Below are 16,698 nucleotides of genomic sequence, written 5' to 3' on the forward strand. Positions count from 1 at the left end.
TAAGAATTACTTGGTATTTTGCTCCCCAATTCAGTGAATCTATTGTAAACCATATTATTCATATTGAAGCTTATAATATTCTCACTATTAACATAGAAAAATTGAATTTTGGAGGAATAAACTATCAGTGAATTGACAAGTAATGTCCCACCCAATGAGCTGTGCTGAGAAGACTTGTCAATATTTACAACCTCTTTAGTTTAGATATTATAACCTTCTTAGGTATTTGTAATTCCTTCTTCACAATCCAGTACTTTTGCTTTGATTGGGAATATAATCTGCTTCACTTTACTTTCTTAGCTAAGAAGTTTTCCATGGACTGAGTTAGATGCTTTTCCATCTTAAAATATAGATGATTTCAAAATTCGACAAGCAAGACAATATCAGTTTGGACAAATACTGAAATGAACCACCAGTGGTTTCCCAAAAGAAGCACAATGACTATTTTGTGTGGAAAACATCTCTCCCCAAGTCCCCTGAATCATCGAGCTTGGCCACATCCCAATTGTTCTTTCAGCAAAAATGGAGAAAAGCAAAAAACTGAGATGACTAGGTAAGCAAAACACAAGCACAAAGGAGCACAAAGAATATTTCAGGACGGGCAGTCAACTGGAAGTTTTGAGTCAAGAACTATCAGCTTGTTGGATCTAAAAGGTTTAGGAATTTAAACCTTACAAGGGATAATGAAATTACACTAGCCCTCCTGAATGTGTGTGTGTGTGTGTGTGTGTGTGTGTGTGTGTGTGTGAGTGAGAGAGAGAGAGAGAGAGAGAGAGAGAGAGAGAGAGTGTGAGTGTGTGTGTGTGTGTGTGTGTGTCTTTGTTGATACATATTACACTCGTTGTGCATTTTACTTCTACTTTAAATAAATTTTCCAAGCAGATGGTCGTGATTGAGCAGATACCATCCATGCCCACATTGGCACAGTAAGAAATGAAAATAGAACACTGGACATACTAAAATGTGTAAATTTCTGCCACTGGTTTTATTAGCTGAGCATCTCCGCATATGCATGTTCCCTCTAATTCAGCACAATAGGATTATTTCATAGATTCTTCATTTTACTTCAAGTTGGGCAGAATTCCTCTGAGGTGAAGACACATAATCTCTTCCGACTCCTGGGTCACCGCAGGGAAGGAGTGCTTTTATTGCTTGCTCAAGCTTTAAAAAAGCTGCTTGTTAAGCCTAAGAGATCAAAATACTGTCCTTACAAAGCCCTTAAATAGGACAGGCACCCTACATCACATGTGCTATGCTAATCTCCCACAGAGAAGAAAAAACATCAAACTGAATTTTTTTTTTGCAAATAAAGCAGACTATGGTTTAAAAAGACAAAAGGAAAAATAGTGACTTCTCTTCTGCCCAAAACTTGAAGACTTTCTTTGACTCCATTATTCTACCCATGTGAGCTATTGTAGGAATTAATACATCTATATATTACTGTATAAGTGATCATTTTTAGAAAACAGTCTCCTTTGGTTTAGGTACCACTTAAGGTTAGGATACCAGAAGTCCCATAACTTAAAGTACCAAATGAAGACAGAAAAACATTACAAACTGAGTCAAAACAATTGCTCTAACTAGATTATAAGTTTACTTTGTAAGGTGAGATCAATAAACATATTGATTATTTTCAAGGTAGAAGCGTTATAACTGATAACATCACTAATTATTAACAGTCCTTTTAAAATGTCTAATGCATTAATAAATTAACATATTTTATGTGCCTGTTAGTTACTGAAGGCATCTTTGTAGGGCCCTGCCAAGCACCTGTTGCATAGCTTCTCTGAAGGTTAATGGAGCAGAAGGATGAAGTTCAATCACATGGAGAGAAATGTAATGAAGGAAGAAGAAAGAGGAAAAGCCTTGCTTTTCAGAACCACATACTGGAAAAACATCTTATGATTGTTTGTTTTAACGTGTATTTTAGGTTTAAAAAAAACCATTAGAGTCAACCATTATGTTAAGTTATGCAACTCTTACCGATTCTAGGCCTCCAGATAGCTTTTACCCATGATTTTAAACATAGCTTAGAACTGCAGTTCTGCCATTCACCGAAACTGCTTTCTACCCTAACCTAATCAGAAATCCACTTTCTCAGTGGGTAATCAAGCAAAAAACATGAAGGCAATGAGATGGGACACAGGCACATGAAGGCCAAATTGCTTTGGGTTCCCAGAATGGCCAGCAAAGTTGATAAAAACTTCTCCTTACATTAATCTTGACAGATCCCTGGCATGGAAAATCAGAATGATCCCTTATCCTTGAACTATCTATTGTCCACCAATGGCTTGCTCTTCTTTGTGATAAGATGTCCCTGCTTTCAAAGGAAGCTATCTAGGCAGCTTCTAGAATCCTTTGTCAATTTACCAACAAGACACATACTGATTGATAAAGTACAAATATCAAGACTGAACTTAACAACAACTCAAATTGCTTACAATGAGCCAAATAAATTTAGAGTCTGTCTTATGAATAACAAGAGGCATCTCTTTTGGAAATGAGAACTTATATGGGCTTTCAACTTTTTGAAGTAATTTTACATTGTATTCCATTTGAATGTTACATCAGTCAGGATAGAATAGATTTTGTTGTAATGACAAACCACTACAGCATTTTGTTGGCTTATAACAAAGGTGTATTTCTTGCTCCTACTACTTTTTTTTTTATGAGTCATCTAAAAAACCCTTGCCCTCTTACCATCCTCTCTTAGGGGTCCAGGGGAAGGGAAGCTCCATATCTGGGCTTTTGTAATTGCAAGGGTGGGGAAAAGGCAGCATGCTGAGTGCTACACTGTTAAAATATCTTCCTGAAAATAACTCTTGTCACTTCTGCTCATTTATGAGCCAAAGCAAGTCACATGATCCTAATTTCAAAGGAAATGAGGAATTTAATCCTCCCTCTATGCCCAGAAAGAAAAGATCTTGAATGTTTAGAAGAGACCAATGACTAACACAATCCTCTTCACAGCCCTATCAGCAAATATAGGCAACAAGGAAAATCATGGAAACCAAGCAGATATTCTAAAAATGCAATTTAGAGAAAGAATGGATAGGCATCTACATGGGGTAAGGGTCTTCCTTCTTATTCATAAGTACCTTCCACTCCCCATGCCACAATGCCTAAAGTGTTATTCTTCATTTTTTTTAGACTGAACAGTGCCTTGCTTAGAAGAACAATACCTTTTCTAACACGTTGGTGTGATTATCTGTTGAGATAATGCAAGAACCTTCTTCAAGATGGATATGAAGCCCAGTCATGACATAAAAACCAAACAGTTAAGTGGTGCACCCCCTGGCTGATTTAGTCAAAAGGAGTTTCTGGCATATAGTATGGGAGGTATTGATGTCTTCATGACTCTTGTAGTGTTGGGGAGAGGGATGGGTGTTAGGAGGCTCATTTTAACAAAAGGCAGGATAGTCCTGGGAAAGAAGCTCTGTAGACATTTTTGAAGATAATACACCATGAAGGAGTTACATGTCCTCCTTAAGGTATAATATTTCTCAGAACTTTATAGAGCAAATTAAAAACAAAGTAACAATTAAACAGATGATGCATTTAAAAACTGAATTTTGAAAATGCAAAGAGAGACTGAGAATTTTCTCAAAATAGCTGTGCTAGCCCTAGACAAGTAATTGACCATTCCAGTGAGGGTTATTTGGGGACACTGTAATCTATAATTAGGACCATAGAAGAAAAGTTAACAGATGGGACTTGTAGGCATACTTCTACTGAATGTACTAAAGTATCTTAGAAAGAATTGGAAGTTAATGCCAGTATCATGCTGTATATTATTTATATAACACATATATGTACTTTTTTACTTTCAGAAGGTACTGTTATTTTTGATTAAGAAATGTTTTGAATGGAGCCTTCATGAAGTCTCATATCAATGTCTGATCTCTTTCTGCAAGTGTTCTCATAAAGTCCTAGCATATTTTCAGTCCATAGTTTCTAGTCATTCTTTTGGCTTAAAAGCTCAAAATCTCCAATGGAAAGCTAATTTCCCCCAGGTTGAAGGGAACACTCTTGCCCTTCTATCCCTTCTGCTATATGAGGACATAGTGTCCATCCCCTTTGGAGGATGTAGCAACAAGGCACCCTCTTAAAACTGAAGACTAGGCCCTTACCAGACACTGAACCTGCTGCTGCCTTGATCTTGGACTCCCAGTCTCCAGAACTGTGAAAAAAAATTCCTATTTTTTTTTAATAACTTTCCCAGTCTTGGGTATTTTGTTACAGTGGCACAAATGCACTAAGACAGAAACTGATACTAGGAGTGAGATGTTGCTATAACAAATACCTGAAAATGTGGAAGCCTCTTTGGAACTGGGTAGTGGGTGAATTATATACATGTCCTACTGCTTTGTGGAAGATAAAATTTAAGAGTGATGAACTAGGATCTTTGGCATAAGACAACTTTAAGCAAGGTGTTCAGGGTGCTGTGTGGCTTCTCTTAACTGCTTATACAAAGATGCAGGAAGAAGATAGAATTTATAATAAAAAGGAAAGCAAAAATTTAAAAGATTTGCAACATTCTCGGCCTAACCACGTAAATAATAAAAAAGCATGTTTAGGAGAGAAAACCAAGGGAGTGGGGAAGCTATCCTTTGATAAAGAGATTAGCACTGATATGAGGAAGACAGATGCTATTCATAAAGACAATGGAAGAATGTCTCTGAAGGCATCTTTGAGGCTGCCATGCCCATCACAGGCCTAGAAGTACCAGAGCCTTGATGACAGAACCATTTCAAGGCAGAAGCCAAGGGCATCTGTGGGACTTCAGAGCTATCTGCCTCAGGTGTAGTGGCCCCAGCTATGGCTCAAGCAGGCCCAGATGCAGCTTGGGCTCCAGCTCCAGAAGGCACACGGTGCAAACCTTGGTGCCATCCACATGGTGTTAACTCCGCAGGAGTACAGAGTGCTGGATTCAACAGCATGTCAAAAGGCTCGTACTTATGACCAAGCGGGATTTATCCCTGGGATGACAGGGTAGTTCAATATACATAAATCAATAAATGGGATATACCACATTAACAGAATGAAGGACAAAAACAGTATGAACTTATCGTTAGATTCAGAAAATGTGTTAGATAAAATTCAGCATCCTTTCATAAGAACATTCAACAAATTAGGTATAGAAGAAATATACCTTAATACAGTAAAAGTCATATATGCCAAACCCACGGTAAACATCGTAGTCGACAGGGAAAGTTGAAAGTTTTTCTTCTAAGATCAGTAGCCAGACAAGGATACCCACTCTCACCATTTCAATTCAACACAGTACTGGAAGCCCTAGCAAGAAAAACCAGGCAAGGGAAGGAAAGAAAAGGCATCCAAATTGGATATGAGGAAGTTAAGTCCTTCCCGTTTGCAGATGTCATTATGTACAGAAAACCCAGAAGACTCCACCCAAAATCTGTTAGAGCTAATAAACAAATTCAATGAACTTGAAGGTTAGAAAAATCAACATATAAAAATCAGTAGCATTTCTGTACACTAACTATCCAAAAAGGAAAAAAAAATACAAATTTACAATAGCTTCCAAACTAAAATAAAATATTTAGGAATAATTTTAACTAAGGAGGTGAAAGACTTAGACACTGAAAACTATAAAACACTGGTGAAAGAAATTAAAGACTACAGACAAATGAAAAGATATCCTTTGGTAATGAATTGGAATAATGTTGTTATAATGTCCGTCCTACCCAAAGCAACCTACTGATTCAATGCAATTCCTATCAAAATTCCAATGATATTTTCCACAGAAATTAAAAAAACCCTGAAATTTGTATGAAACCACAAAAGACCCCAAACAGCCAAAGCAATCTTGGGCAAAAAGAACAAAGCTAGAGGCATCCCACTACCCAACTATGATATATGGCAAAGCTATAGTAACCAAAAAGCATGGTCTTGGCATAAAGACAGATACATAGATCAGTGGAACAAAATAGAGAGCTCAGAAATAAATCCACATTTATAGAAAATTGATTTGGCGCAGCTGTCCAGAACACAAACTGGGGACACTTTCTTCATTAAATGGTATTGAACAACTGGATACCCATATGCAGAAGAATGAAATTGACCCTTATCGCAAACCATATAAAAAAGTCAACTCAAAATGGATTAAAGACTTAAATGCAACACCTGAAATTGTAAAACTACTAGAAGAAACCATAGGAGAAATTCCATGACAGTGGTCTAGGCAATGATTGTCTGGATAGGATCCCAAAAGCACAGGCAACAAAAGCAAAACTAGAAAAGTGGGTGGGACTACATCAAACTAAAAAGCTTCAGCACTGCCAAGGAAATAATCAAAGTAAAGAAACCAACCACTCATAGAAAGGGAGAAAATATTTGTGAACCACACATCCAATAAGGTGTTAATATCCAAAATACATGAGGAACTCAACTCAATGTAAACAGATAACCCAATTTAAAAAAATGGGCAAAAGATTGAAACAGATCTCTCTCAAAAGACAACATACAAATGGCCCAAAAATATGAAAAAATATTCATTACTAATTTTAAGAAAATGCAAATTAAAGCTGCAATGAGATATCACTTCATATTTCTTTGAAGGACTATTATTATAAAGGTGTTAAGTAACAAGTGTTTGTGATGCTGTGCAGAAAAGAGAAACATTGCACATGGTTGGAATGTTAATTAGCACAACCATTGTGCAAAACAGTATGTAGGTTTGTCAAATAATTAAAAATGGAACTATCATATGATCCAACAATCCCACTACCCAGTATAAACACAAAGGAAATGAAATCAACCTGTCAAAGAGATATCTGTACTCTGGTGTTCATTGCAGCACTATTCACAATAGCAAAGATATGGAATCAACCATATATGGAATTCTGTCATTTGCAACAGCATGGATTAACCTGGCAGACATTATGCTAAGTGAAGTAAAACAGGCACAGGAAGACAAATACTGTGTGATTTACTTATGCGTGAAATCCAAAATATTGAACTCAGAAGTAGGAAGGAGGATGGTGATTCCTGGTGGTTGGAGAGGGGTGGTGGTGTTTGGGAAATTTTGGTCAAACCATACAAAATTTCAGTTAGATAGGAAGAATAAGTTCATGAGATCTACTGTACAATATGGTGACTATAGTTAATAACAATATATATTCTTAAAAGTTGCTGAAATGTTTTAAATGTTCTCACCACAAAAAACGATAAATATGTGAATGCATGTTATTTAGCTTAATTTAGCCATTACACAATCCATATTTCAAAATCTGTAGCACATGATAAATATGATATGTAATCTTTGTCAATTAAACTATTCTCACAAGGTATATATTTTATAAAAGTTAAAATATATGTAAAAGATCCATTGCTGAAACATACGTGTGTCTTTTTACATTAGTAGCAGCCTTATTTTGAATTCCTACATAAGACTTGAGAGGCAATTTTTACACCCTTCACTCTTTTGGCACCTGTCCATGGAAGGCAGAAGACCATCAGGACCTGAGGATTTTGCCGCTTACCTGCTGTCAGATCTAACCCTAGCCATTGACTAGCTCAGTTTTAAACACATCAAAAGAATAATATCTTCCTGCCTTACTTAGTTTGTGTTGTGAAGTTTAAAATAACTTTAAAAATTCTGAAATGTTATAGAAGTTTAAACTATTAATATCGCTGTTTAATTATTAGATATGTCTCTTTACTCCATGGGATAAAGATTGAACTTTAATTATAATCTGAAGTAGAAATATTTAGTTTACTTTTGTGATAGTTAGAAAGCCTTGAAGATTATAGGTGCCAAGTGCTGTGTAGATCAACTGCTACCTTGTTTCTAGTGTGTGTTCTGAGTTTATGAGACATGGTTGGCTGTGTTAGGGGGAAACAAAAGCAAATTTCCTGTGTCATATGCAATTTAGGCCCTAAAATAGGCCTTCAGTAACAATCTTCTCTATTCTAGAGCAAGATTTATTTCTTTGTATGAGCTGAAGAAATACTGAGACAAATTGGCAAATGGGTAACAGAAGATGTTTTTAAATTAACATGAGGGAGGCCAAGTAACTGATATGAAGGCTTCACATCTCTCTTCACCAGGACAGCCATGTGTAATTGCTTCATTCCAAACTTTTCTGGAAAAAGAATTGAATCCTGGAAGAAATGTCACCGAATGGAAATAGATTTGAGAAAACTTTTCCGGGATTAAAAAGCAAGCTGAGCATAAAGAATTCATAGTTTTTTTAAAAAAATCCAAATCTCAAAAATATATGAAATGCCAAATGAACTGACAGGAAGAAAGGTTACTATTTAAATAAAGGATTTTAGACTTTCTTCCTAGGTATTATTATTGGATTAAACTCCACCACTTAACACTATTAACAAATGCCCCCTGGATAAGAAGGGGTCCTCCCAAAGGTAGTTTGCCTTATTTCTTTTTCTGTAAAATAGCTAGAATGTTTCTCTTGCTTTCTTTCTCCTACAGTTTCTTGCCTATGGGTAATATTTTCTCCTTCACTAAAACAACAAAACAATCATGACGCTCCTTATTTGTGATGGAAAGAAATCAAATTAAGGGCCTTTAGTTAGAAACCAAAGACCAGAAGTCTTACCAAGAAAATCATGCTTTGCATTTCAAAGGAAAAGCAGACAATGTTTTTCTAATACACTTCTGTCCATTTCCTGAAAACCTTACTTGGGCAATTCTAATAATAAGACAATCATCACATGGGTACTTTCAGAAAATAACCCAAAGACCGAAAATAGAAGCTGCCTTTTCACTAATGCACAGGAGCTGTAAGATAAGAGCCAAACTCTACATGGGTGAGACTTTCAGAGAAAACAGTTTTAATACTTATAGAACCATGAGACTTATTATCAAAGTCAAGCTACAAATATATTTAGTGTCAGCTGGACTTGAAAGCAGAGCCAGCCTACCCTCTCACGCACACCCACGTACAGCTATAGTCAATTTCCTTTAGGTTTTTCTTCCTCAATGCTTCCAACATCAACCCCTGCCTTCCCATCTCCAGTTTACACTGCTAGAAGTTCAAGTTCAGACCCTTCCCATTTCTGTCTTTGCTCATGCTGTTTCTTTCATCTAGACTCCCCCTTCAGTCTTGTCTACTGAAATCCTACCTAAGTTTCTTTAAGACTTGCTTTACAATTATCCTGTCTTGCCACACCTCCCTACCCCCACATACTACTTCTCACCTTCACCCCTCACTTGGGCAGTAGATATCTCTCTAATGTCTTACTTCATGAATGACTTTTTTTTTTTTTTTTAGAGCATTCCGCATATTCTGACTTCACTTCTGTTAAATCATTTACCAGCCACTGAAAATGCTTCCTCATTTTCTATTCCTGAACTAGAAAGCTTTTCCCCCCTCTTATAGACCTACCATCGTGTTACCATTCTCTGCAACTTGGACTTAAATTTCCACCATATTTTTAAACAAATATTTATTAAAAGCATACTAGTTGAAAAAAGCTGACATAATTGATTCCCTTGGAAGAGCCAGCCAACAAGGTGCTTTACATGCCTGAGTGTCACTCAGGAAGGAAGGATTATTCTGGGAATATTCTCCAGCCCTCTCATATGAGTTACAGAATAACTTGTTAACAGTTCATTATTGCTTTAGTTGACTTGGCTAGGGGGATAAAATCTGGGACAATTGTTTTAATGGAAGAATGGAGTTTGAGAAATGTGATGGCCAAGTGCTGAGTGTCTGGAATTGTAGAGAACAGAAGGCATTAGGAGAGATCAGTAACAGAACAAGGTACCAGATAATAGATCGTGTTGAAAAACAGTATGGGAGTGGTGAGGAGATGCCTGTCAAATGAATTAGGAAGAGTGAAGGATGAGGGAGAGGGAGGGTTGGGAGAGAAAGAAAAAGCTCAGGATATAAGTATGCATAAATATGACTAGAATTAACTCTGGTCCTAAGAAGAATGTTTAAGAGAGGACAGACATTACCAGTGATTGATACTAAGAGAGCGTATTGATCACCCAGGAATCACAGACAAATAGACAAGCTACACCTACAGAGGTTCCAATTCAAGTGCATAGGGTCAGGCCAAGGAATCTACACTTTTAATAAGCACCCTCAATGACTCTAATACATGTGGTCCAAGGGTCATCCTTTGGGAAACATTGGTACAGACTATAAATTTTTGCTTTCAAAACATGGCTCAGATTCCAGCATCTCCTAGCTAATTTATAGCTTGGTCTCTCCATGAATCTGATGTCTGAGTAGGAGGGAAATATCTAGATGGCTTCATGCACAAATCGCTCACTTGTTGCCACTAGAGGTCCAATTTAAGAGAGGGAAGAATCAATAGTTTTGACACATTCAAATCTTGAGGCCCTACATCTGTTCCATTTAGTATTATACTTTTTTAGCTGAATAGGATGTAGGTTTTCTTTCATATCTTAAGTTGCTTAAAGTTCAACAGCATGCATAGTTTTCAGTAGTAAGGACTCTATAGATGTCCCAATGACAATTTATAAAACTCACAAAAGCCAAATATGCAAGTATAAATACAATTTTTCAGCTTTCCAACTTTCAAACTATATCCACAGAGCACATTTAAGTCTCTGTACAGTAATTTTCTCATGAAAAATGGCCAGTAAATGCTTCCCATAGATAATTTATTTTAGTGTTATTGATTTTTTTCCCTCCTAAAAAGCTGTATTGAAACAACAGCCATTAAGGCTTATAGAGCTTTGCAACATCTGGTTATGATTGCAGACAGTTGCTCCATTCCTTATACTCAAGGCTGCAAATAATACCACTGAGAACACCTTCATTAGCTGCCTACTATTCCCCTTTCAGATAGCACCTGGGGAAATGCATGCAAAGGAGGCAAAGAAATACCGAAGGCAAAGCAATAGTTGTTGTCCATAAATTACTTATGTCATTTACCCACAGTGCCTGCTCCCTAGTGATGTGTTAGAAGAACATTTGCTTCTATGTTCATTACTTGGGATAGCTGTGCCCAATGCATTTAGTGAATTAAATACATCCATTTTTCAGTTAGAGGCATACGAGCCCATAGTTTTCCACTTAAACAATTTTGCATAAGTAAACTTCATCAATATTATTAGTCAATTTGGGGCACTGTAAGAAACCAACTGACTCTGGCCAATTGAAACAAATGATTTATCAAAAAGATTGGAATAACTGAAAATTCCCTGGAAGGCTGGAGATTGAGGTCTGGAAGATGAGCAGGAACAAGGAAGCATTAAGAAGGTGCCAGGACCTCAGGAAATTATGGGAGAAAACTGCTTCCTCTGCCCCTGGAATGCTCCCCCCACCCCCAGCCCTGGGATGTGTGTGGCTGCTAATCAAATGAATACATTTCACTGTCTCTGGTTTCTGTGTCATTCCTTCAAACTTAAAATACCAGGAAAGCTTTGGTCTGGTTGACCAAGGCTAGATCTCATGTCTGTCCTAGATGACAGCAGGCATGAGAGAACAGTGAATCTAAATTAACTGGGCTTTCCGCATCTTTATTAGGACACAGGCTCTGCCTTCCTTCAAGACACACAGTAGAAACATAGGAAAGGGGCTTAGATGCTGGACATTCAAAAAATTACTTAAGTGCCCACTACACTTAGCAGTAAGACCCAACGTGAAGTTGAATTATGGTTCCTTCAGAACCTGTTGACTGAAAATAGCTAGTTTTTAACATAAGCTATACTGCAGCTAAAAGAATGGAATTACCAAATCCATATCACAATATTAGTAGCTTCAAGGAGTATACTACACACTGGTAGAGTCTTCAGAGAATCAGATATTTGTGCCCACAAATATAAAGTTTATAAATATACAAACATGTAGCTGAATAACATTAAATATGAAGTTTTCCATCATTCTTTCCTCTAATCTGTCAATAAACATTTTAGTGTTTTCTACAGAGCAGACACTCCATTAGGTACTAGGAATTCAGAGGTGAATTTAACTCTGTTCTTGTCCTCAATGAACTTATATTACAACATGAAACAACATATGTGCAAATAGACAATGCAATGGAGTGGCTTGGGTGCTTTATGAATTCACTACAAAGCTCATAAAGGGGTACAAATATGTGAGAGATCTCACCTACCTAAACAGGAAGAAAGACTTCAGGTAAAAATAAACAAACTGTCCTAGAAAATAAAGTGTTCTCCTGGGGAAGTAAGAGAATGGATTCACAGGCATAGGGAAAGGCATAGGAGCCACTGAATGTCCTTTGCAAAAGGGAGAATGTGCATATGTTGTTGGTGGGGGGTGGGTGGCACAGGTGAGAGTAGAGAGAGGTGAAATCATGAAATGAAATGAGATTGAAGAAGTAGGCAGAGTCACAATTTGAAGAGCCTGACCCTAATAGAGAATTCGAGTTGATCATATAGGCAATACAGAATCATTAAAGGTTTTTAATAAGAATATATTTTATTTTGTGGATTATGTTTCATGGAATATCTTATGAATTTTGTTCTGGTGTGCAGAATGGATTGGAGAAGGTAAGATGAGGCAGGAAGATCTGACGTATTTGGGGTAATATTCCAGGAAAGAGAAGAGAGTCAAAGGTAGTGAAATTAAAGTGTTCATGGAAAACGGGAGAAGAATTTGAGAACTGACAAAGAAAAAAAGGACTGGCAAGGCTTTACTACTAGCAGCACATGGGGAACGAGGGGTGGGGCAGGATGCTGGGCTAGCAGCCAGGCTTTGGCAGAGGTACGGGTGCCAATTGAAGAGGAGGAGGTGAGAAAAGGAATGTCCAGTAAACAGACATATACAAGAGATATTTTAATTAGAAGTATCACTATTAATCACCAGCGTGGAATAGATGAGATCACTCTGGGAGAATATGTATGATAAAAAGAGAAGAGGACAAAATACAGAGCATTGGAGTATACCGACATTTGAAGCATTGATACAAAGAGGAGGCTGCAGTGGGAACAAAGGAGGAATGATCACAGAGGTTAGAGGAATCTGGGGACAGGGTTAGCAAAGAATGGCAGGATGGAGAGAAATGGAAGAAAAATGGCATGATCAATACAATATAAAGTTGAAATTCTTTTCAGTGTCTATAAGGCCATCTACAGTGGGGACAGTGTCTTTTTAAAACTTGAACTACCCAGCATCTCATACAATATCTGGAACATGGTAGGTACTCACAAAATGTTCTTTGAGTTGAAGCACAAAACAAGCTTACTACCTAAGAAGGAGTTGGTGATATAATACTACTACTAAAAATTTTCCCCAAGAAGGAGTCTATTATCAGTGATTTACCAGGAATACCCTGAGCTGAAACATTCATGGTGGTGCTGTGGCATCTGTATTTCTACCTTCAGATAAATGCTACAACTATTGTCAGCTGAAGTATAATCAGGAAATTACTCATGTAGCCCAGAGAAGCAGGTCCTATCTGCCAATTTAGCAAAGAAAATACAATGGCAGAAAATGAAAGGATGGAACAAAAGCAGCAGCTAGGCAGAGACGTCAGAGATCTCTGACTTTCAGATGAGTGAGACACACATCAAGTAGTCATTCCCAGAGTAATAGGTAATCAGTGCCAGAAATTTGTAGAAGTGTATCGTTTATAATATCTAATTATGCTTATGCTAGATGAATAGTAGAATGTGAAGTCTTATTCCATAATATAGGTTCTATTTGTTAAATCTTTAAGTTTTGAACCATCCTGGTACATATAGATGTATATATATATGATAAAGAGATAGGAATATAGTTATGGATGTAGATAGATGCAGATGTATACATAAAGAGGTACAAATACTGTACAGATATGAAGGAAAAACAGATATAGACACGGTTATGATATGGTCATAAATGTGGAGATACAGATAGATGTTTGGACTAGGTTGATGCCTTCTAACTACTACAGTACGGATTCAGATGCCCAGGACAATTAAAAACAGGTAAGTAGCGCTGTCGAACAGTTTATTTCACTTTATCTATATCTACAAATAAAATAAAATGATGGCTGAGATTTGCTCTGAAATATTATGGGAGGGGAAAGAGGTGAGGCATAGATTGACTAAGCCTATTTTTGAGCTGATAGTTGTTGAAGCTAGGTGATGGATATATGGATGCCTATTATACTAAATTGTCTACTTTTATATTTGTTGAAATGTTTTCTGCAATTAAGTTTTTAAAAAATGAAAGCTTATTTCTGCCCCAGAGTGCTACATACTAAAATAGTGTCTTCTTAGCTGCTAAACTGCATAGTGGAGATTATTAAGTCAGAGAAGGTTCAAGGGGAATGTCAAAGAAGGGATGAGTCAGGAAGCAGGATATCGAAGGGTGGGTACAGTTTGCATTGGCAGAGGAGTTGGGAGGACATCCTGGCAAGGGAAAACAATAGGGAAAGGAAAAGAAAGAGGAGGTATCTTTGTTGAACCATAAAAAATTCTAGTTTAAGGGTAATGGATGAGTGATAAAAATATTGAATTAGGAAGATAGCTCTGGATTGTGAAAAATCCTCAAATTCTAAAGGATTCAATTTCATATTTGTATAGTGAGACACGGGAACCCATTGATGGTTTCCGAGAAGAGTAATAATGCGAAGAAATCTATTTTAAGGGAGATTAATCTGTGTAAGACGATGAAGAGTGGATAGACTAACAGCTGGAAGTCCTATTAAAAAGCCTTGTCAGTAGTCCCAGGGATGATACAATAAAGACATAACTGGTGTGGTCGTTCTAAAAAGAACAAATAGGTAAGAGAAAGTACTTGAGGCAAGACTTAAACAGTTCAGTGACTGTCCAGAGGAGAAGCAAAGAAATGTTCATTGCAGCTAAGTAAAGACGACAGTAAAGGAAATCAAGATTTTACTTTTAATAAAAGAACTTCGGCAAAAACTGGGGAGTTGATTTAAGGTTTTAGAAGATGACATGTTCTGTTATTTTTAAAGATCTAACTCCATTTAAATTTTCCAAATGGATGTTTTAGAGAGCCCTATTTTCCTTCTCTTTCCATTTTTTTTTTTAATTTTCTTTGGACAGAATACAACGTCTATAAGTGATATTCTGAACATATACTATATGTGAACAGGTATTCTGAATAACACAAAAGTAATTATGCAAGGATGGGGCCACTCTATTAAAAGTTATACTGTGTAGACAAGAAAAAATTTTTTAATGTACATTATAACACACCCACACAATGAGTTAATATTCATGAAACCCCATTCTCTACACATTACATAATATAAAGAATATCTCAATTGTCACTTAATACATCTGAGTTTATTAGGATTGAGCATGAAAAGCTGGATTAAAAACCAGCATTAAAATACCTGAGTGAATTTACTTCAGTATTTATGGAACTGAGTATATTTTATTCCAATAACGAACAGTTTAATGCAATTCAGTCTGAACAAACACAATCCCATGCAGAGGATAAAGTGAAGAGTGACAAGATGCCAACACATTATGACAGCTACTGCGCCACCTGACCTGGAACATTTATGCATTTTCTAAAACTGCATAAAAAGCAAGTTTTATCATTGCTTCCAGCACATCAACCTCACATTTTTAGTTTTTATTACCCATAATCCCACAGGCTCTGGTAAAACATGAAGCTGGAGTTTATTAGTTAACATTTTAAGAGGACACGATTTTAAGATGTTCCCCCAGGTGCCCTGATTTCAGCAGTTTTGCTTTGTATGCCAAGAAGCAGACAAGTAACCAGCACTGAAAACAGCCAACACCACTATTATTATCAACAAGGAAATCCACCCACAAATCGAACCAGTGCCAACCGGCCACTCTGAAACACTGACAGCATCACAGCGCTTTCCAACTGTAGGGACACAGAAAGCAGTTGCAATTCCCATCACTTAAGGCAGATGGTGAGAAGGCAAAGTGTTTTTGTTGGTGCTTAGAAGGATGGCTAGGGATGGGAAAGCCAGTTAGAACTTCCGCAGATGTAGCAGTTAGTTCCGGATAATAGTTACAAACTGATCTCATCTCCCACCTGCTCCTTTTCCTGCATTTTCTTTCTCAGTTCATTGCATTACCATCTACCCAATGGCCCAAGCTAGAAACCTCAAAACTGGCTTCTTCTGTACATTTCCACACCCCTACCACCCCCCCCAAAGTTAGGAAATTTCGGTTCAGCCCCTCTTCCCTGACCCTGCTGCCACACATTTCCCTTTAAACTATTACTGGTCTTAATCAGGTAGTGTTTGACCATAATTAATTGCTAATACAGTTGTCCCTTGGTATCTGTGGGGCATTGGTTCTAGGACTGTCCCCCCCCCAACAAATGCCAAATCCACTGATGCTCAGGTCCCTCATATAAAAAGGTGTAGTATTTGCATGTAACCTATACACATCCTCTCATATATCGTAAACCACTCCTAGACTACTTATAATACCTAGTACAATGTAAATGCTATGTAAATAATTGTTATACCATATTTTACAGGGAATGAGAAAAGTTTGTACATTTTAAGCACAAACATAACCATTCTTTTTTTCCCCCTGAATATTTTTGATCTACAGTTGGTTGAATCCACGAATGCAGAACCCACAGATATGGAAGGCTGACTGTATATAGTCTTCTGTCTTTAATAAATTAGATGACACATTGTTGAATTGTTGCTGGAAGACTTAGAAACTGTTAATTCAGAAACTAGAAATAAAATTAGCAATTGGAATCATTTCTCTGTGGTTCTTAAACTCATTCAATATTCTGAATTTAACAGAATATTGGC

The sequence above is a fragment of the Propithecus coquereli genome, unplaced genomic scaffold, assembly GCF_000956105.1.
Source record: "Propithecus coquereli isolate 6110/MARCELLA unplaced genomic scaffold, Pcoq_1.0 Scaffold5, whole genome shotgun sequence".
NCBI classification, from domain to species: domain Eukaryota; kingdom Metazoa; phylum Chordata; class Mammalia; order Primates; family Indriidae; genus Propithecus; species Propithecus coquereli.